Here is a 21631-nt window from a genome sequence, read left to right on the forward strand (position 1 = left end):
AAGTACAGTCAAAGGAATATGTTATAATGTCACTTGAAATACTTCTTTTCTCTGTGTGGCCTGTTGTTGCTTTGGCAGATAGGTTTGTCTCCTGTTAGTCCATATATGTCTAAAGCCTTGAATTTACTTAGCAATAAGAAGGTGGAAGGCATACTTGGTAATTTAACTGTGCAATATTTATTTTCTTTCATGTATATGCTTAATAAATAGGTGTGATAGAATGTATGTAAGGTTACTTGAATGTTAAAGGTTGTGCAAGCATTGGGAACACCTAAGGTCATTCTAAGTGTCATGGTGACAATGGTTTTCCTGTATCTCTGCAGATAGGCAGATGCTGTCAGAGCGTGAGTGGGACATGGTAGCAGTGTTTGGCTTTGGGGGTGAGGAACGGCGTTTGCCTAGCTAGCCTGCGGTGTCTGATGGACTCAGCTTTGAATTCTGGTCTTTCCAATTACTAGCTGTGTGATCCTGGGTGAGTTAATTGGGCCCTCGTTTTCCTCATCTCTAATACAGTAATGATAACTGTCTCCCAGGTCCCCACTGGGGTTAAGTGAAATAATGTATATAAAGCACTTGGCACATTTCCTGGCACAATACATGTCAGCTAATGTTATTAGGGTGACGTATTGGCTCACTGTTTTATCTTCACTAGTCTGCTTTTATTTTTCAAAAAAAATTTATTGTAGCAAATAAACAGAAAATTACAATAAATTGGGGGTGAGACAATGAATGCACTCTTTAGAATCACGTGGTGGGCTGCTGTATTGATCATTCCTCTTTGGAGTTCCTGTCCTTAATTATGTGAATGTAATGCCATCTAGTGGAAAATTGTAGAGTCTATTTCCCAAAGGAGCTCCATTTGACAAGAAAAACTCCCATATTTATGTTACATTATAAATAGGTATGTTAAGTTCTATTCCTTCTTTGTTATGAAGGTAATGAGGTAGATAAGAGGAAAGACACATTCAGAAATCCATAGCTAACAATAAAGATATTTTTGAATGAAAAAAATATTTAAAGGATGTAAACTTTTCTCCCTTGTAATTTACAAGTGAAACATTTCCTAGACAGAGAGAGTAGGTTTGTTTCATTATAAAGTTTTATTTTATATTTTTGTAGTTGTATTATGATCAGGGCTGGACACTTTTTTTCCACGGTAAATGCTCTATTTTATTTTATTTATTTATTTTTAAGATTTTTATTAAAATATAGCTAACATACACTATTATTAGTACACCATAGTTATTCAACTTTTATGTACCTAAAGGAGTGATCACCATGACAAGTCCAGCAACCATCTGACACCGTCCCAGCTGTCACAATATTATTGACTATATTCCCCATGCTGTCCGGTACATCCCCGTGACTTGTTTGTTTTATACCTGGAAATTTGGACCTCTTATTCTCCTTCACCTTCCTCCCCCTTTTTAATTTATCAATTACAGTTGACATTCAATATTATTTTATATTAATTTTAGGTGTACAACATATGGTTAGACATTTATATAATTTAAGAAGTGATCCCCTGACTAGTCTAGTACCCACATGGCACTATATATAGTTATTACCATAATATTGACTATATTCCCTATGCTTTACTTCCTGATGACTATTTTGTAACTATCAATCTGTATTTCTTAATCCTTTCACCTTTTACACCCTGCCCCCCACAAGCTCCCTCCCATCTATCACCCCGATAAATCTAGTACCCATCTGACACCATACATAGTTATTACAATATTAGTGACTGTATTCCTTATGTTATACCTACATCCTCATGACTACTGTGTAACAGCGAATTTATACTTTGTAATCCCTTCCCTTTTTACCCCCCAACCCCCCCACCACCTGGCAACCATCAAAATATTCTCTGTATGTATGAGTTTATTTCTGTTTCATTTATTTCTTTATTTGTTGGGTAGAGTAATCTTGGTTGTACATCCTTGCTTTTCATCACTTTGAATATTTCCTGCCAATCCCTTCTGGCCTGCAAAGTTTCTGTTGAGAAATCAGCTGCCAGTCTTGTGGGGGCTCCCTTGTGGGCAACTCACTGCTTTTCTTTTGCTAAGTTTAAGATTCTCTTTTTGTTTTTAACTTCTGGCATTTTAATTATGATGCATCTTGGTGTGGGCCTCTTTGGGTTCATTTTGTTTGGGACTCTGCATTTCCTGGGCTTGAATATCCATTTCCTTCACCAGGGTAGGGAAGTTTTGTGTCATTCTTTCTTGAAACAGGTTTTCAATTCCTTGTTCTGTCTCTTCTCCTTCTATTACCCCTATGATGCAAATGTTGGTATGCTTGATGTTGTCCCAGAGGTTCCTTAAACTGTTCTAAATTTTTTGGATCCTTTTTCTTTTTGCTGTTCTGATTAGGTGTGTTCTGCTACCTTATCTTCTACATTCCTGAGTCTATCCTCTGCTTCATCTAATCTACTGTTGATTCCCTCTAATGTATTCTTCATTTCAGTTGTTGCAGTCTTTATTTCTGACTGGTTCTTTTTCATGGTTTCTATCTCCATTTTTATGTTTCCTATCTCTTTGTTGAAGTTTTTCCTGAGATCTCTGAGCATCCTTATAACCAGTGTTTGAAACTCTGTGTCTGGAAGATTGCTTGTCTCCATTTTGTTTAGTTCTTTTTCTGGAGGGTTGTTCTGTTCTTTTATTTGGGACATGTTTCTTTGTCTCTCTATTTGGCTGCCTCTCTGTGTTTGTTTCTTGTATTAGGTAGGGCTGCTTTGTCTCCCAGTCTTAGTAGAAAGGCCTTATGTAGTAGGTGCCCTGTGGGACCCAGTGGCACCAACTCCCTGGTCACCAGAACCAGGTGCTCCAGGTGTGTCCCGTGTGTGGGTTGTGTGTATCCTCCTATTGTAATTGAGCCTAGGTTGCTGTTTTCACATTAATGGGAGGGATTGACCCTCAGTTGTGAGGACTGGCCATGATTACAGTGGAGGAGTTGTAGTGCAGGCTGACCCTACAGAGCAGAGCAGGATTCACTTTAGCGGGACTCTGGTGCCTGCCCTGCCTGCCCTTTGGGTGTGTCATCCTTGGAGTTGGCCGGGTGATGCTCCAGTTTGGTCTGAAGCTGGCCACTAGGTGTGCCAGCCCCAGGGCCTCCTGGGCAGGGACCTGCTACAGGTCAAGCCTGGACAGGCTGTGCCCTGCCCAGAGTCACCTGGAATGAGCCACAAGCAACCCGCAGATGGCTGCCAACTGCGCTGTGCTTGGAGGTGCCTCAAGAGGCCAAGCCATGAACCAAGGCTGGCTGCTGCTAGTGCTTATGTATAGGACATGGTACAGGACATGCTGAAGCCAGATGTTCCTTCTTTGTTTGTTGTGATCCTTTGAGAGATTTTTAGGAAAGTCTGCAGCATGAGCCAAGGCTGGCCGTGTGTATGGAAAAGCCACTGGAAGCAGTTTCGGTGTACTTGAAAGTTGGGTGGGGCGTGGTCTCAGAACCACCAGGGTGGAGCCAACAGTGTTAGCCAGTTTGCTGGAGACTCATATAAGGCATCTACCTGCATCAGCACGCAGGAAGGGGGCAGGCTCAACAACAACAACAAAAACATGGCTTCCACCAGCTCCTCCATCCAGGAGAAAGCTGCCCCTTCAGCCATCACCCTAAGAGCAGACAACTCAGTTCCTCCCCGTATGTTCCCGTCACCTTCCGAGCGGCTCCCCCAGCGCTGGAGCTCAGAGCACTGAGTCGTCAGCAGGTGAGTCCGTGCGCCGGCCATTTAGGAGGAGCACCTGCCAGTGCAGCTGCCCTTGTCTCGCTCAGCCACAAACACTGCTGGTTTTCACAGCCAGAAGTGATGGGGCTTCTCTCCCCGGCACTGGAACCCTGGGCTAGGGAGCCTGGTGTGGCACTGGGAGCTTTCGCTCCTCTGTGAGGGACCTTTGTAGCCAAGATATCCCTCCTGATTTTTAATGGTCAAACGTGGGTGTGGGACCAGCCTGTTCTGCGTCTCTGCCCCTCCTACCAGTCTCGAAGTGGCTTCTGTGTATGTCCTTAGTTGTAGGGCATTGGTTCTGCTAGATTTCAGGTGATTCTTAATGATGGTTGTTCTGTAGTTTAGTTGTCATTTTGATGTGGTCGTGAGAGGATGCAAGCACAGCGTTTACCTCCTCTGCCATCTTGACTGGCAATCTGGATACTTTTTTTTTTTTTTTTTTTAAGTATCAATTATTGAACACAGTGCCAGATATTGTGTAACTCTCATTTCTACTTCTGGCCCTCTAGGTTTTTCTATATGCTGTTTTGTTCTGCTGGGATAGGAGCCTTCAGAAGCAGCTTTCCTAGCAGAAGCAGGGCTCCCATTAGCTTCTGTCAATGGAGGTTGAATCAGGCAGGGATAGGCATAAGCCATTCTGTTTCAGGTGGGGCCTTCATCTGAGGCAGAGCCACAGGTCAGGGTGGCAGCAAGGGCCTGTGGGAAGCCGCAAGCTCTGGCAGGAGCCCCTGCAGCAGTGGCAGTGGGAGGGGAGCTGAATTCTTCCTCCCGAGGTGGCAGCCAGCAGAAGATGACTCTGGAAGTCGTGCACGGAGAGCAGAGGCTATGGGCTTACCTTACAGGAGCACTGGCCTCTGTAGAGACGTGGCAGCTCCTGACGTCATTGTAACGCTCCCTTTATGCAACTTTGTCATCTAGTTCCCTGTGTTAGATTCCTCTGTTTGTAATACCTGGTGTTATATTATATTAAAGACCCGGTCTTACATTATTGTAAAATAAGACCCGGTGTTATATTAATTTTTGCTCCAAAAGACACATTAGAGCTGATGGTCCTGCTAGGTCTTATTTTCGGGGAAACATGGTAGGTGGTGGATTATTTCATTTTTGCTGTGTTCCTTTTAATATGTGTCATTCTAAATCAGTGCTGCCACCAAAATTGATGCCTCTTCACATCTACATGTGCTTTGGGACACAGAAGACACACTCCTAGGTGCTGTGAGAAAGGAAAAGATCACTTTATATAGGTGAGGAAGCAGAAGCTGAGGGGGTCAGTAGAAGCTGAACTGTACGTCTCCTGACTTGGCGTTTACTCACCTGCCAAGTACCCAGCATGTGCAGCCCTCCAGAAAGCACGAGCAGGCAGAAGTGGCATCTCCACTCCAAACTTTACATCTCGCCTCCACCCCTGATGGCGCCACACCCTTCTGGATCATTTCTTTTTCCTCAAGGCTTGTCTATGGTCATCATTTTAACCAGGTGTCATTTGCATGAAAGTGTGTGGAGCAAGGTTTTGCCATTTTTCCCCCTTGGCCACACACCATAGTTCTCCTAAATTACTGTAGAACATGTGTTAGTTCTCAGCCAACAAGAATTTATTCACCACCTACTGTATGGTGGGATCTGTGTTAAGTTCTGGGCGGCATGAAGCTGTCTAGAAGCCAGCAAGCCAGTGAGGAAGGTCTGAGACAAGCATCTAACTGCAGGGCAGGGCAGAAAAGGATGGGGCAATGCCAGGGCACCATGTTGGTTCACTGTGGAGATGGGATGCTGGCAGGGTCAGGAGGGGAAGAAAGCAAGTGTGAGGAAGGAAGGATGGAAACAGCGAAGGCACGAGGACAGAAGAGCCTGCGATAGAAACGGGAGCCGACAAGGGTAGCTAAGTCTGTTATTATAATGTGGATATCCACAACTCTCCCTCTAAGCCAGGAGTTTTATCATGTGCCCACATTCAGCTGAGAGGGAACGTGCCTGAGAATGAATCAAGACTTTTTCCTTGATTCAATTCATTATTATTATTATTATTATTATTATTATTATTATTATTTGGTAAATGTTGTTGATATTTCTACAAAAAAGTCCACTAGTCAGCTTGACAGATTTTCACAGAATGACTTCATTCCTGCCCCCAGCACCCATGAGTTTACAGCACATGGCAGATCTCCAGAGGCCCTCCTCTCTCTTGGGCATCACCGCCCCTCTTGGCAGGGGGCCACTATGGAGACTTCTAACATGAATGACCTGTGCCTGGATTTGAACTTCACGTAAGTGCAATCCTTACGCAGTTGGACTCACTATGTGCTCTTTCATGTCTAGATCCTTCATCCAACATTTTGTGTGTGTGAAATTTGGCCATATTGTTGCAAGCACTTATAGTTCATTCTTTTTTTAATTTTTGTTGTAATAACATCCGTTGTGTGACCATGCCACAATTCATATATCCCTCTCTCCTGTTGATGGACGTGTGTCTTGTTTCCAGTATCTTGGCTGTTAAATATAGTGCTGCTGTGAACATCTATACGGATCTTTTGGTGAAGATATGCACAACTTTTTAAGAGTAGAATTGTCTACTCAGAGGTATGTAAATGTGCAGTTATTACATTTTGGCCATTTTCCAGAGAGGTTGCGCTGGTTTACACTAAGTGCGCTTTGGGTGGGTGGTAAGCTCAGGCTGGTCTTCAGGATTTGTAATGGTTAGGTCTGTAAATGAAATATCTTGCCATGAGCCCTAATAGATTGGCAGTGGGCTTTTCTTTTCTGGATCGTGTCACTGAGTTTTTAAATCTCTCACAGTTTCATCCCTGAGAGCCTCTTTTTATAGCCTAACACAGCTATATACTCTAACACAGACCAAATCCAGGTTCTGGGGAAAAATCTTTCCAACACAAATGAAAGATATGAACAAGAACTGTTGCAAAATTGAAAGGTAAGTCTTGAACACCTAGTCGCAAATGCCTGCGGCAGATTACTCGCTGTCGCCGTGCTGGTACAAAGAAGGGCTGTGAGCGGGTTTCTGTAGATTCCTCCCTGCAGGGGTGATGCAGCAGAGCGGTTAGAGATCACAGTGTTCGGGCTGGGATTACCTAGTCCCGAGTCCTTTTCCACCAGGATCTGTAACTAATTGAGTTACTTAACTTTGCTGAACTTTAATTTCCTTATGAGTTAAATTGGGGATAAGTCAGCAGTGACTACCCCACAGCATTTTAAACACCAAGGTGATAACTCATGTAAAAGCATTTAGCTCAGAAACTGGTACTCAATAAACCCTCAATATTTATTAACTAGAACATTTTTCTTTTGATGGGATATTTTGATATCTAGTTTTTTAATTGCTATAATGAACTTGAATATGTTAATTTTGAATCCTGTAGTTATTGTTTTTGTTGTTGAAGTAACATACGCATGATTTTAAAGGGTTTAATGTGAATATCAGAATCTCCATTTCCTCATCACGAGCCCTACTCCCCAGAGGCGACTACTTCTAAATCTTTCTGTGTGAGACATTCTGAAGTTTCCTCTACAGCTCAAATTATGTGTTTGTACCCAGTGTCCTTTTTTAAATTCTTTTTTTAAATCAAAGTAATACAAAGAGCTTATAGCAAGAACCTTGCTTTTCCACCCCCTACCCCATTCTGCTCCATAGAAGGGATGGATTTTAAACTCTTTTACCTGATTTTTAAAATATTTACCTTCACATTTTAAATAATATGCAGATATTATTGCCTGATTCATCAACTTTTAGCTTTGTCTATTGGCTTTATTTTAAGAGAGATATTTCGGTTCCCTTCTACCTAATTCCCCAACCTATTCTCCCAGTTTAATGTATTAATTTTTATTTAAATCCATTTAAGTGGTTTAGCTATTTTAATTATGTAAATATCATCCACTGCTGACCAAGCAAATTGTATGATTACATTTTCTGTGATGTAAATTTCTATTTTTCCAAGAGTTAACAGTTGCTTCAGTTTTTAAAATTTATATTATTTCTCTTGAACATGTCTTGTCAGACCTCCAACATGCTCTACAAGGCTTCTCAGTATAATCCTTCACACACTCTAACTTGCCAATAACAAATTTATGTACGTATCTGAGAAATAGTCCTCCTGGAGTCCTTTTAAGTAATTTCTCTAATCCAAGCTGCCTGCTCTATTTTCATGATGACTTTTGTTTGTCATTACCCGGGAAATTTTTTTTTTTTTTCATTTTTCCTTCTTGAATCTCCTGCTTTATGGGTTTCATATCTTTCTTTTTCTTGGATTATCACTTCATTAAGGTGAAACATTTCTTTTTGTTGCTTCCTAAGAAAGGGTGGCTGGGAAGTACATGTTTTTGAGAATTTCATACATTGAAATTTCTACCTTCACTCTAATTAGTAGCCTATCTGGGTATAGATTTATGGGTTCAAAATCATTTTCACACAGAATTTTGAAGCTATTTCCGTTATATTCCAGCTTCAAGAGCTGCAGAGAAGTACAAAGTTACCTAAAATCCTCGATCCTTGGGTGACGGTGTGTTTTTTGTTCTCCTTGGAAGTGTTGAAGGTCTTCCTGTTGTTCTCTGGGTCCTGAAGTTTCATGAGTATGGGCTTCTACTTGATTCATTATTTTGAACACACAGTGGTCTTTCTATCCAGAGGTCATGTCCTTCAAGGAAGCAGATAATCACATTGCCGTTGTTTTTCAACCATTTCACTTCATCCTTCTCTCCTGACTCTTTCTATTACTCAGTTAGACGTCCAAGATTGATCCACTAATTTTCTTGCCTTTTCTGTCCTATTAATTTTCTCTTCTTCTTATTGTTCTACTTTTTGGGAGAATTCCCTGACTTTATGTTCTAATCCTTCTACTATTTTTTTTTTTCCTCATGGATACTTTTAACATTTTTCTTTTTTTTTTTTTTTAAACCAAAGTACTTTCTTATTTTTTTGACTGTTCCTCTTTATAGCTTCTTGTGTTTATTTCATGGAAGCAAAATTCTCTCTTACTTCTTTTAGCATAATTATTTTGAAATTATCTTCTGCATCCTGTGTTGTCTCTGCTTCCTTTGAGCTCATTTACGTTTTTATGTTTTAGTCATTTTAATCTTTATCTTTCAGTTATTAAAGGTCTAGTGATTTTGGAGTGAGGCAACAAAAAAGTTGGCTGGTAGCTGCATGAGTGTGTGTGTGTGTGTGTGTGTGTGTGTGTGTGTGTGTGTAGGTGACTGTGCATTCAGAAATCAAGTCACCTTTTGAATTGACCCCTGAATGTCAACTCAGAAAAAAATATAGAGGCAAATTTCCTAGAGGGCATCCATCCTCTTCCTGGGCGCAGAGCCTGCTTGCAGCGTGGAGCTGGGAGGGAGAAGAAGACTGTCTCACTGTTCCTTTTGTAGATGTTCACTCAGTCCCCCTGGTTTGAGTAGACAGTTACTCCCATCTTCCTGTGTGCCTTCTTCTCTTGAGTCTGAGACCCTGGGGTTTATCTGCTCCAGAAATTAAATGTTCTTTTTTTTATGGGTATGGAGTACTCAGAAACATTAGATGGCAACCCAGGTATCTAATTGATCTCTCATAATGAATTTTCAGATGCTCCCTCTGTCTGTAGTTCCCTACCTCATCCCTGCTTTTCTCAGAAATTGGGACTTTCAATTCCTAGGATGTATTAGCTTGTTCCCAACAACATGTTGAATCTAAAGTTTTCTTGGGATCAGCAAAGTTTGTTAATTAGCATACAATTAAAAGACCTTTAAGCATTTGGGGACCCTACCTAATCTCAGCATTCCCTGCACTCCCACTCCCACCCCACTCCTGCTTAACCACCACCCCCTCCTTTCCTGTTTATCTAAGCTTCAAAGCCTGTGAGAAGTTAGTGTTTATAAACAATTGCTGAAACCAGACCTTCTGACCTATTCCCAGAGTACAGCTGGCCTAAGCATTAGATCAAGTCCTCGCTGAGTTAATACTCTAAGATTATTTTTCCATATCAATTTAATGTGGGAATAAAAAAGTGCATTGAGTTGGGTGTCTGTAACCTCCTGTGAGAGGGAGGTGTAATTCCGAGACACTGGACTGTCACCGAGGAGGAGAGGAGATGAGGAGAGAAGAATCCCTCGTATGCTTTAAGGAAAGAGTCTTTGATTTTCCTGCAGGACAGAGCAGGGGTGTAGGTGAGAGAACATCTTGTTTCAAGGAAACACCTCCCAAGCACTTAATCGCCCAGTTGGATACTTTCAGAGAGTCATTGCACATGTGACCCTAATGAGGATCCCCTTTATCAAAGGCAAGCCAGCCCCAGGTAACTTAATCCTGAAGACACCTTAATTGATGACACAGAAGACCTGAGAATGGGAGGCTTGAACACTAAGAATCATTCTTTGCTGGTGAGCAGGCGTCCCAGATTGCAGGACTCTTCTTTTCAACAATTAATCATTCAAAGGGGGAAAATAATCAGGACTTTCATCAAGTCAAAGCAAGATGGATTCAAAAACTCTTTCAAGAAGTTACCTGGGGTCCAGAATCTGCCTTGAAGGAATCATGGTTTTATTTTCCTAGTACCTTCATTTAAGAGCAGAGCTGATCAAATTACTCATTACAAAGGACAGTTCCAGCTCAGAATTAACAACCCAAACCACCTTTGAACCTTTGCAGTATTAACTTCCTGTCATGTGTAGGGCTCATTTTGCCGGTAGCTACAGCCGGCTACACCTCCCAAACACATCTCCAGCCTCTGAAGGAATCGTTGACAACACCTTAGTCGATAAGTGTCATTTCTAAAGGAGAAGGTCACGGGCTTAGCCTTTGCTTCGGGAAGGTGGAGGTGCCTTATTTGGCTCTTTACAAAACGGCTGCTTTCTGGAAAAAGTGAACAGCCATATCATGTGTCCCGTACAGTAACTGATTACATAGCTGTCACAGATCAGACTGGTTCTGATTTTATCGAAGGCATAATTGAAAAGCACATGTGTTGCCAGGTTTAGTGTAGCAGCCCTGAAGCTGGGGCCAGAGTCCCTCCCGGCACCAAAGAGCAGGAATGGTCCTTTCTGTCCCCCACTGCCTGGTAGGAGCGGGGGCAAAACAAAGTGAGTCTTTAAAAAGCTCTTTATTCATTTATGGGGTATCATTTCTGCACCCTGCATTTCAAAGGGGGGCCCATAAATATTGTATAATTCCTTTAAATACCCAATTACTTTTTTAAACAGAAAAAGAGACTTTAAAAAGTGTGTCTTGTGGAAATATAATGGCTGTGTGCGATGTCAGAGGGATAGTGGATGAGGGGACGGGGGTTGTCACTGTGTGAGGGATATAAATGATAAATGTCTAACTATTACATTGTTTTGTCCACCTGAAACTAATAAAAAAAGTATGTTTTATAGTAATTTTCTTGGTGAATATGTATGTGAAATTACCGTGAAGGATAATACAATCAGAATGCATTTTAAGAGCTTAAAAAGAAGCATTAAAATATTTTTTTATGAATTAGTCATATTAGATAAAATGGTTTTATTTATTATTTTTAGTGTGTTTTTCACTTATAGTTGACATACAATATTATATGAGTTTCAGGTGTACAGCATAGTGATTCGACATTTATGTGCCTTGTGAAGTGGTCCCCTGGTAAGTCTAGTGCCCACCTGGCATCATGTATAGTTACTACAGGAGTGTTGACTATATTCCCTACACTGTACGTTACATTCCCATGACTGTTTTTAAAAAGTGTGTCTTGCAGTACTTTTCCTAACGAACATTTATGTGAAATTACTGTGAGGGATGATATAATCAGAATGCATTTTCTGATTTCAAAGATAAGCATTAAAATATGTTTTCTCATGGATTAGTCATATTAGATTAAATGATTAAAAAAAACACACTATAGTACTTCTTGGTGTAAGAGATTGTTGCCATTTTTTCTTGAACTGAGTTATTGAGGGCCAATTAAAATTGAGTTGGTAGAAATTTATTCTTTTTAAAATTGTGTTGTAAAAATGTCCTGTACACTTTTCTAAAGTGGAGAGGCTTTCATTGTTGATTGATTTCCATGCCATTAATGATTCCTTCGGGAAAAAAACCCATTTTTTAATAAATTAAATGTCCCAAACTACTGAGGCACTTCATTCTCCTTCACGGAAGGCTCAGAGAAAGCTAGGAAGCAGAGGCATCTATATTAAAGTGGACACTGACAAGGAGCAGACAAGTCTAATTTTAGGCCTATCAGCCCCGACAGCTCCTTTTAATCATTTGAATTTGAGCAGATATGCAAATATAGGAATCAGAAGTAAGGAACTCACAGTTTAGAAGTCGCATCAGTGCTAACGTTGCTTGAGAGGTGCACAGATTTGTAATTCGTTCATTATGCTCTGACTCCAGAAGTCAATGGTTCTATTAAAAACAGAAGTCAGAAACTATCCCTAATGTGCAAATCCACGTGAATGGCATGCTTATTTGTAAATGTCAAATCTGAGAAGCCACAGATGTCTCGTACATGGAAACTCTTGCCTGTGAGTGGCGTGTTACTCCCCTTTGGCACTGGGAAAATGAATGGTAAATAAAGAAGTCGTTTAGCATCCTCCCACACGTCTTTGGTGGACAAGATGGGCCTTTTAAAAACTCCTTAACCGGGTTCATAAAATTTGAACTTCTATCATTTCTCTCATTCCCAGGCCAACACTGGTCATGTACTTTATGTCAGTTGAGTAATAAGATAGTTTGACCTTGATGCAAATGGAGGACCGGAGAGTCCAAATGTGTATCTTCTAGGAATTGAATGAAGCGCAGGGCTCTGCAGTCTTGTACAGCAGACCCCTTATCTGTGGTTTCGTTTTTTGCAGTTTTAGTTACTCACGGTCAACCAAGGTCTGAAAATATTAAAAGGAAAATTCCAAAAATAGACAGGTCATGAGTTTTAAATTGCAGTTGTCCTGAGTAGTGTGGTGAAATCTCTTGCCGTCCAGTGGCTGGATGCCCGTTGTGCAGCGTCTCCTTGCTGTGTATGTTCCCTGCCCGTTAGTCACTTAGTAGGCATCTCAGTTCTCAGATTGACTGGCATGGTTCACAGTGCTGGTGTGCAAATAACCCTTCTAGTAGCCTAACACTAAGTCACAATATAGACGTCATTCCCCTCCCTTCATCTCATCACATAGGCGTTCTCTCATCTGACATCATCACAATAAGAGGGGTGAGTACAGTACAATAAGACATTTTGAGAGAGAGAAAGACCACATTCACATAACTTTTATTATAGGATGTTGTTATAACTGCTCTATTTTATTATTGTTGCTGTTGTTAATCTCCTACTGTGCCTAATTTATAAATTAAACTTTATCATAGGTACATGTGTATAGGAAAATGTATATACCGGGGGTGCCAAAAAAATGTATACAAGGGGACACTTTGGTCAATGTTGCTCAATTAGTAATTCGCCATCATCAGGAGTGTCTGGACGCTGATGGTAACCACTTTGAGCACCTCTTGTCATTGCAGAAGTCAAACGTGACTTGTATTCATCTTTTGTTATCGGTATATATTGAGTATTACAATTTTAATACAGTTTTCCTTTCTTAAAATGTATATACATTTTTTTGGCACCCTCTGTATAGGGTTTGGTACTGTCCTCGGTCAGGCATCCACTGGGGTCTTGGAACATATCCTCTGCAGATAATATATAATATTATATAATACTGAAGTAAAAATGACAAAGCATTTAGTTAGGTGAGCCGTATGTTTTACTTGCTAGATGAAGCAGGACACTGCATGGCTGGCTGTAGTTCAGAGACATTTTCATTAAATCACGGCCTCTCTTTGAGCTCGTGATGCCTGGGAGATGCAGCACTATAAGCCATCCATCTTCCTGGCTAGTAAGCTGCCCTGTGATCAATTCCTCCGCCAAAGATGGTCATAAAAATTTTCAGAGGTAAATGCAGAATTCTCATTTCATGAGACATCATGAAATGATGCATTGTGATCTATGTTTAATAAGAGACAGGAATTAAAATATACAGCCCTAGCTTGTCACGGGGGGGCAGGCACCTCTGAAGTTGGTGCTCAGCAGACACAAAGCAGGTCCAGCTGGGTTACTAATGGTCCTGGCCATTTTCATACTACGGCTTCTGTGAAATGACTTTAGGCTTCATTTGACACATCCTCCCCCTCAGCCCTCCCACCCCCCTCCACCCAGAGGGCCCTTGTCCTAGGGAGACGTCTCATTAGCACTCATTTCTAACTGCTGGAATTCTCTGGCAATCAGGCTTGACCTCACAAGGCAGGAAGGCTAAGCCACCCACATAGGAGCAGAGTGGAGCAGATGCTAGAAGCTTTAGAGACAGCTGCCCGCGAGGATGGATGGTGTTGGCCCCAAGTTCCTGGGCAAAGCAGTGGCCTGTTTTTCCTCTACAACCTTTACAAGTGGGAGGGGTGTAGGAGTGGATGGTGGGCACGGGAAGAGCCAGCTTAGCCATAGAGAACCTGAGAGAGAATTAGAACAGTTCATTATTTATGTGGCCCCAGAACAGTGGCTCAGGTATCTCTGTTTGGCGCCAGTTTTTCCTCATGTTTTATGAATGACGTGGGAAAGATGGAAACACTAGTGTGCAGCCTAGCATTCTGACTTGGAGGGAATTCAGGGGGAAGGGAGTCTTGCTATAAAGGCCAGTACCTGAAAGTACCCAAGGAGCTGACCAACATTACCTATTTCAGAATTTCTCTGTGTCCCCTGCATGATTTTCCAGTAAGCCCTGGGTTTGGGCTCTGGCTGCTCACACTGAGTGGCTGTGGGCTGGGTTCTCTGTGGTCTGGATTGGCTCTCTCCACACCCATGTTCCAATGTCAGCCAATGGAGGTTCTAATTTCTTGATGGGATCACTTCTGGCAGCAAGAGGCTTTCTTTCACTCTCAGCTAACTCTTATTTTCTCGATTTTTTCCCCCCTCCGTTTTCCCCTTCCTTCCAAGTGGTGCACATTTGAGGCCAGGCAATTAAGTTCATGATCTGTCCACCATGTAAGCACAGGCTGTACTGTGACTAGGCCCTGTGGTGTGACATATTCTTTTTAGCATCCAATCCAATGGCTTAATCTAGTGTTTTCTCAAAACAGGTAACTTTCAGTGTCTGTGGCATTCCTTCTTATCTAGAAGAGCAGGCTGTCCCTGCTACCCAAGGACAACACCTTTCAGAGATGTTGAATTCTTTCTGTGAAGAACAGACAAACAAACACTTGCAGGGACAATTGCCTAAATTACTACTTATGGAAGACGTGAGGGTCTATCTTTTCGGAAAATGACTAAAAGCATTCTCTACATATATAAGTATTTCAAAGTTGATGAGCCAATAATTCTTGAGGTAAGCTTTTTTAAAAAAGGCAAGAAATCTATACTTAAGATTATCGACCACCATCAAGTGTTTTCTATGCTTTGAAGTTGTGTTTCAGTAGCATTAGTAAGTTGATAAAATTATGGCAAATGGTATTTTAAAAAGCTAGGTAATATACCTTCTGATGAAAAATAAAATAAAATATGAAGTGCCATTTTTGAAAGCAATAGTAGGTAAGAATAAAAATCTGTACACATCTATTTATAAGCACAGATGTGTGTATATAAAACATACATATTCATACATTTGCCTAGACATAAATGCATATGTACACATATAATTTCAAGAAAAATTATGTCTATTGGTTGGCAGTTTGGTGTCTTGATTTCATAGGGTCTTAGTCATCTATCACCTTTGCAAGAGTGGATTGGTTTCTTAATATATATCCTATGGGCTTGTTACGTTTTATTTGCTGGTGTTGGAACCCTGAATTATTTTCTCTTGGGGCTGAATTTGAATATAAATTAAAAATACTGAATATCGATGGGGAAAATGGCTCATCCCCCTCAGATTTCAATATGAACTTTTATTTAATTTATTTGATCTCTAATTTCTTTTAACCTCCATGTTTTCACTCATGCTATCAAGAAGCGATTTCCTTTAAAAATAAAATTTCTGTGAATGTTTATAACTAATTGAGCTGCGTCTTTCCCACCCTGTCAGTTATGCTCTCCAGCGGGGAATGCTTTTGCGTCTGAATAAATGTCAGCAAACAAACAAACCTCTGGTGTTGGAATGAAATAAGGTCTCCTAAATGCATACAAAACACAGTATTGTTTTTAAGTCTAATCTTTCAAAGATGTTTTTTACTCTACGTTTCTAATTTCTAGCACAATTCAGTGTGATTTCTAGGTTTGTAGAGCATTTGTCATATTCACTTACTTAGTGACTGAATTTGTGATTATAATTTAAAATTATTTTCAGTTGAATTTTAATGTTTGATTAAAATCATTCCATATTCCATAGGCCATTTTATTTTCTAATATTAGAAGTATTTTTGATATACTGAAAATATGGACTTGGGAAATACAATCGATGTTATTTATCGGGGAGGTCACGCATCCAAATACTCTAAAACAGTGTTCTCTCTGAAAGTGTCACCATCTTTTACTGGGCAGATAGCTCGGAGAGGAATATTTTGAGCTCATGGCGTGACAGAGAATGGGGTCAATTGGAGTGGCCATATGAAGACTGCCAGCAGAAATGGTGCAGCGTGACAAATGCTGCAGCCAGGCTACCTTATGCAGAAAAACAGTCACAAAAGTGGACTATGAAAGTATAACGCCTTTAAAGCAATCACTCCTTGAGATTAATTCTAATCGATTTTAACATGTTAAGTGAAGTCCCAATAAAGAACGTAGTTTAGTTACTGCTCACATGAGATGGACAACACAGTGGAACAGAGCAGCAGATTAATAAAAGGATCAAACTCAGAAGATATTTCATAATATAACATATATAAGCACTTCAAATAAATGGGAACAGGACTATTTATTAAGAAGTATAACTGAACTATAGACTGGCCTTTAGAAAGTATAGGAGGGAGAGACTTTCGTTTACTTCTTCCATCATAATCAATTCTAAACAGACTAAGTAAAAATAAAATAAAAATAAAACAAAATAAAATAAAGCTGTAAAAGACCAAAAATAGAACCCTACAAATGAATTTATTTGTAATCTTACAATGTGGAGAGCCTTTTAAAGCAGGGCATGGAAATCAAAAGCGACGGGAAAATTGAGAAGTTTTATTACTTATAAAATTAAAGTTTGAGTGTGGATAAAATGCCTTAAGCAAAGTCAAAAGACAAATGACAAAGAAGTAAGAAATACAAATGCTCCTCGACTTACCATGGGGTTATGTCCCAATACGTCCCAATAACCCCATCGTAAGTTGAAAATATTGTAATTTGAAAATGCATTTACTACAACTAATCTACTGAACATCATAGCTTAGCCTAGCCTGCCTCAGAACACTTACATTAGCCTGCATTTGGGTAAAACCATCTAACACAAGCTTATTTTATAAGGGAATGCTGAATAGCTCATGTAATGTATCATGTGCATCCCTTTTACAGTATCGTAAAGTTGAAAAATCATAAGTTGAACCATTGTAAGTCAGGTGTCATCTGTATTTGTAACCCATAAGGCAAATTAAAGGCTAATTTCATTAATTTACAAAAAGCCAAAAAACAAGTGAAAGAAAAACAGAACACTTTAGAAAATCAAGCGAAGGGAGTAAATGTGGAATTTATGGCAAAAAATGACTACTGAATAATTAACTTAATAAAATATTATGCATAATTAAAGAAACAAATAAATATTATGACATTGTATTTTAAAATCTAAGTGTTAAAAATTTGCTAGTACCCAGTGCTAGCCTAAGTGTGAAACATGAAACCCTAGTTAGTTACTGTTGGTCAGAATATAAATTAGGACAACAATTTTTAGAGGGCTATGTTCTAATATTTAAACATTTTCAAAAAGTATGAACCGTGTGTTCTGCTTTCAGTAATGATGGGATAGCTTGTTTCATGCTAATCCATATGTAACAATCATAAAATATTTTTTAAGCAACTTTTAAACTATACCAGAAAATGACCAAAAGAACACAGTAAGTGGAGAAGGTTGAATGTTGAAATAAAGGACATGCATTGGGTAAGATTTGCATTTATGGAGCTTTTTAGCTATAAATGAAACAGAAATCCACAGATTTACTGCTTTGAATATTAAAAAAGAAAGGAAAAGTAAAAAGGGGATATCCTGAAATAGAACTGCAGAGGGAGAAGACCTCAAATCTGAATATGAGCTCCACTGAAATCTTTGATTTAGTTAGGAAAACTCTAGAAGACCTGACAGTAAGCAAAAGATAAAAAGTTGAAAGAAATGAGTGAAGATTTCAGCTTCTGCCTACCCCCAAGGGAGTCAGAGTCTGGAGTTTAATTTAGGCAAGTTTATTGCATGCTGGGCAAAATATCAACAATCTTCAAAGAAATATAACAAAATCTAGAGTCTCTCAATGTAGCATCCACATTGTTCAGCATGCAATGAAAAATTGCTAGAAATGGGACCCATTGTTATGTGGAAAGAAAGGCAATAGAAAATGACCTTCTCAAGTGACCTAGGTGTTGGAATTACTATTTAAGTAATTACTATTTAAGGATTTAAAGCTGTTATTATAAATATATTCAAGCACTTAAAGGAAAATGTGGCATTGTGAATGAAATGATAGGTAATCTTGGGAGACAGATGGAAACTAAAAAGTAAGGTAATTCTAGAATTAAAAATAATAACATCTGAAATACAAAATTCACAAAATGGGCTTAACAACAGATTGGAGACAGCAGAAAAATAAATCTCTAAACCTAAAGATAACAAATGAAGAGAAATTATCCAAGCTAAGGAATAAAATGTTTTTTAAAAGACTAGAAAAAAATTTTAACAGATCCTTAGTGATTTTTGGGACAATATCAAGTAATCTAATTGGTATGTAATTGGAGTCGCAGACAAAGAGGAGAGAGAATGGAGCAAAAATATTTGAAAAAATAAGATCCAAGCTCAGCAAATGTCCACACACAAAGAAAAAAAATTGTCTAAGTATGTCATAAATTGCTGAAAACCAAAGATAACGGGAAAACCTTGAAAGCAGTCAAAGGAAAAAAGACACATTACATGTAAGAGAACAATAATATAAATAACAGCTGACTTTTCATCAGTATCAATAGAGGTGAAAGGATAACAGGATCATATTTTTTAAAGCACCAAAAGAAAAATAAATTGACAACCCAGTGAAAATATTCTTCAAAAAGGAAAACAAAATAAGGACATATTCAGATACATGAAAAATGAGAGAATGTGTCACCATTGGAACTGCAATGCAAGAAAAATTCTTCAGTTCTAAGGGAAATTACATCACATGGCAAATTAGAATGCAGAGCACTGGAAATGGCACATATGCGAGTAATTTTTAAAAAACGGGTTTGCTTCTCTTAACTTCCTTAAAACATGTGGTTGATTAAAATAAAAACTGCAGCACTATATTATGTGATTTATAACACAGGTGATATATGTGTGTGTTTCTCTATATGTTAAAAGAGTACCATGGGCAGGCACAGTCTCTGAATGCACGTCACCATGAGCAAATGGGGTACGGACCAAGGAAGAAGGCCCTTGCTTGCCAGGCACATCAGGGCTTGGTAAGAAGAGTGTGGGAGGAAACGCAGCCTTTACTTGACCCCTTGTTGGGCAACATGGCCCCCTGTACAAACTGTCCCACTGAACACAGAGACCACGTAAACCTGGAGGGAGCCATGTAACCCTAGAAGACGGGTGTGACTCTGACCAAGGGTTCTACTTTTGCGGTTGGACAGCATGATTTTTGAATTGCCTCCCTTTAGTCACTTGCCAGTTGTGGGATTTGGGGCAAAATATTTAAACTCTCCTTCTTAACTAAGATAAAAGAAAAATCTAAATCCTACTTTTGCTGATTTATCATTATCAGAATTCCTGTTGTTTTTCTTTTCAAGTGAAACTGTTTGGAGACATTTAAGCCTTAATGTCCGTTTTTTTTTTAAGGTAGCAGTTTTATTAAGATATTATTTGCATATAATTCACCCATTTAAAGGGTAGAAGTCAATGGTTTTTAGTATATGCGCAGGCTGTGCAGTCATCACCACAACCAATTTTAGAACATGTCCACCACTCCCCACAGAAACCCCATAACCTTTAGCTATCATCCCTCAACCCCCCACCCCACCCCCCAGGCCAAATAACCACTAATCTATTTTGGGTGTCTCTATATTTGCCTATTCTGGACACCTCATATAAATGGATCGTAAAATATATGGCCTTTGTGACTGGCTTCTTATACTTACATACTGTTTTCTAGGTTCATCCATGCTATAGCATGAATCAGGACTCCATTACTTTTTATTGCCAGACAATATTCCGTTGTATGGATAGACCACTGTTGATTTATCCATTTGTCAACTGAGGGACAGTTTGTTTGTTTCTACCTTTCCACTGTTATGAATAATGCAGCTATAAATATCCATGTACAAGTTTTTGTGTGGACGTAAGTTTTTATTTCTCTTGGGTATATACCAAGGATGGAATTGCTGGGTCATATGGTAACCATCTGAGGGACTATACAACTGTTTTCAAAGTGGCCAAAGCATTTTTCATTCCCGCTACCAGTGTACAAGTGTTGCAGCACTTGCCGTTGTCTGTCTTTTTGAGTCTAGCAATCTTGGATGGTAGTGGTTTTCATTTACATTTCCCTAATGACTAATGATGTTGACAATCTTATGTGCTTGTTGGCTATGGCTATCCATGTATCTTTTTTGGATAAATAAATGTCTGTTCTGATTCTTTGACCATTTTTTTTTTTTTTAAACGGGGCTGTCCTTTTATTGAAACGTATGAGTCCTTTATATACTCTGCATACTTAATGCCCTCCTAGAGTCAGGCATATTTACTAGGTAACCGGAAAGGTAATATTTTAAAGTATATGTACCCATGCACACAGATATCTCTACAAAACAATGGGAAATCTTCGTTTAAAATGTTGATCTTGGGGGTTACATTCTACTAAATGATCATTTGGGATTCTGCTAGTATTGGAGCTCTTATCTCTCAGCCACATCCACCTTTTTCTTCTGTGTTTTGTGATGCTGGGCCTGGGGCTGCAAATTCCATATCTGTTTTGTCAGCTGCTCCCAGTGGGGAATTGCTACCCGGGAGCACAGGGAGCAAGGCTGGGGGATAGAGAGGGACTGTTTCCTGTTCCCATCAGTTCCAGGAGAAGTAGCTGGTTTTTTGTTTGCAGTTTTTCCAACATCTAGAGAATCAGCCTCATCATGTCTCCCTCAGGGACAGCTGCCCCATCAGCTAAGCAGTGTCCCACCTCCTCAGAGGTCTGGGTCCCAGCCCCAAGGGGACCTTCCTGCAAGTTTCTAGGCTTTGACAATTCCAACTACCTCCTTTTTCCCCCAAGCTCTATACCTCAGTGTTTACTTTTTGCCTTTTCCATTCTATAATACCTGGTCAACAATTCTTACGTTAAACGTTCTTGCTAAAATAACTGGAATGGTTTCTGCCTCCTGACTGGACCCTAACTGATAGACAGGCCGTCTGAAACATGGGTTAAATTTTCTGTTTTCATCTCAATCCACAGTCCACTTTCCCTGTTTTAGTGGACACCAAGGAGACCAGCTGCCTTCCTACTTCTCTTGGTTTAGTCAACAATTGGGAAAGGAGAAAAACGATGTGGGATTGGGAGTCAGGAATAGAAAGGCAACTCCTACTCGCTCTCAGATCAGCTTAAAAGTCACTCTTCAGTGCTGGCTTCCCTGATCCCGTTCAGAAAACAGTCGTCTGCTATCCTGATAACACTGTGTTCTTTCTCTTGATAACTTTTATTGCAATGTGTGGCTATATACTTATTTGTGTGATTATTATTTGTGTAATATTTGTCTCCTTCAGGAGACTGTAAGCTCCCCACTAGGGCAAGGGTCAGGTATGTTCTGTTTTTCACCAGATTTCCAACGATTAGAATAGACCCTGGCA

Source organism: Rhinolophus sinicus, chromosome 15 (assembly GCF_057876585.1).
Source record: "Rhinolophus sinicus isolate RSI-liver-muscle chromosome 15, RSI-T2T, whole genome shotgun sequence".
NCBI classification, from domain to species: Eukaryota; Metazoa; Chordata; class Mammalia; order Chiroptera; family Rhinolophidae; genus Rhinolophus; species Rhinolophus sinicus.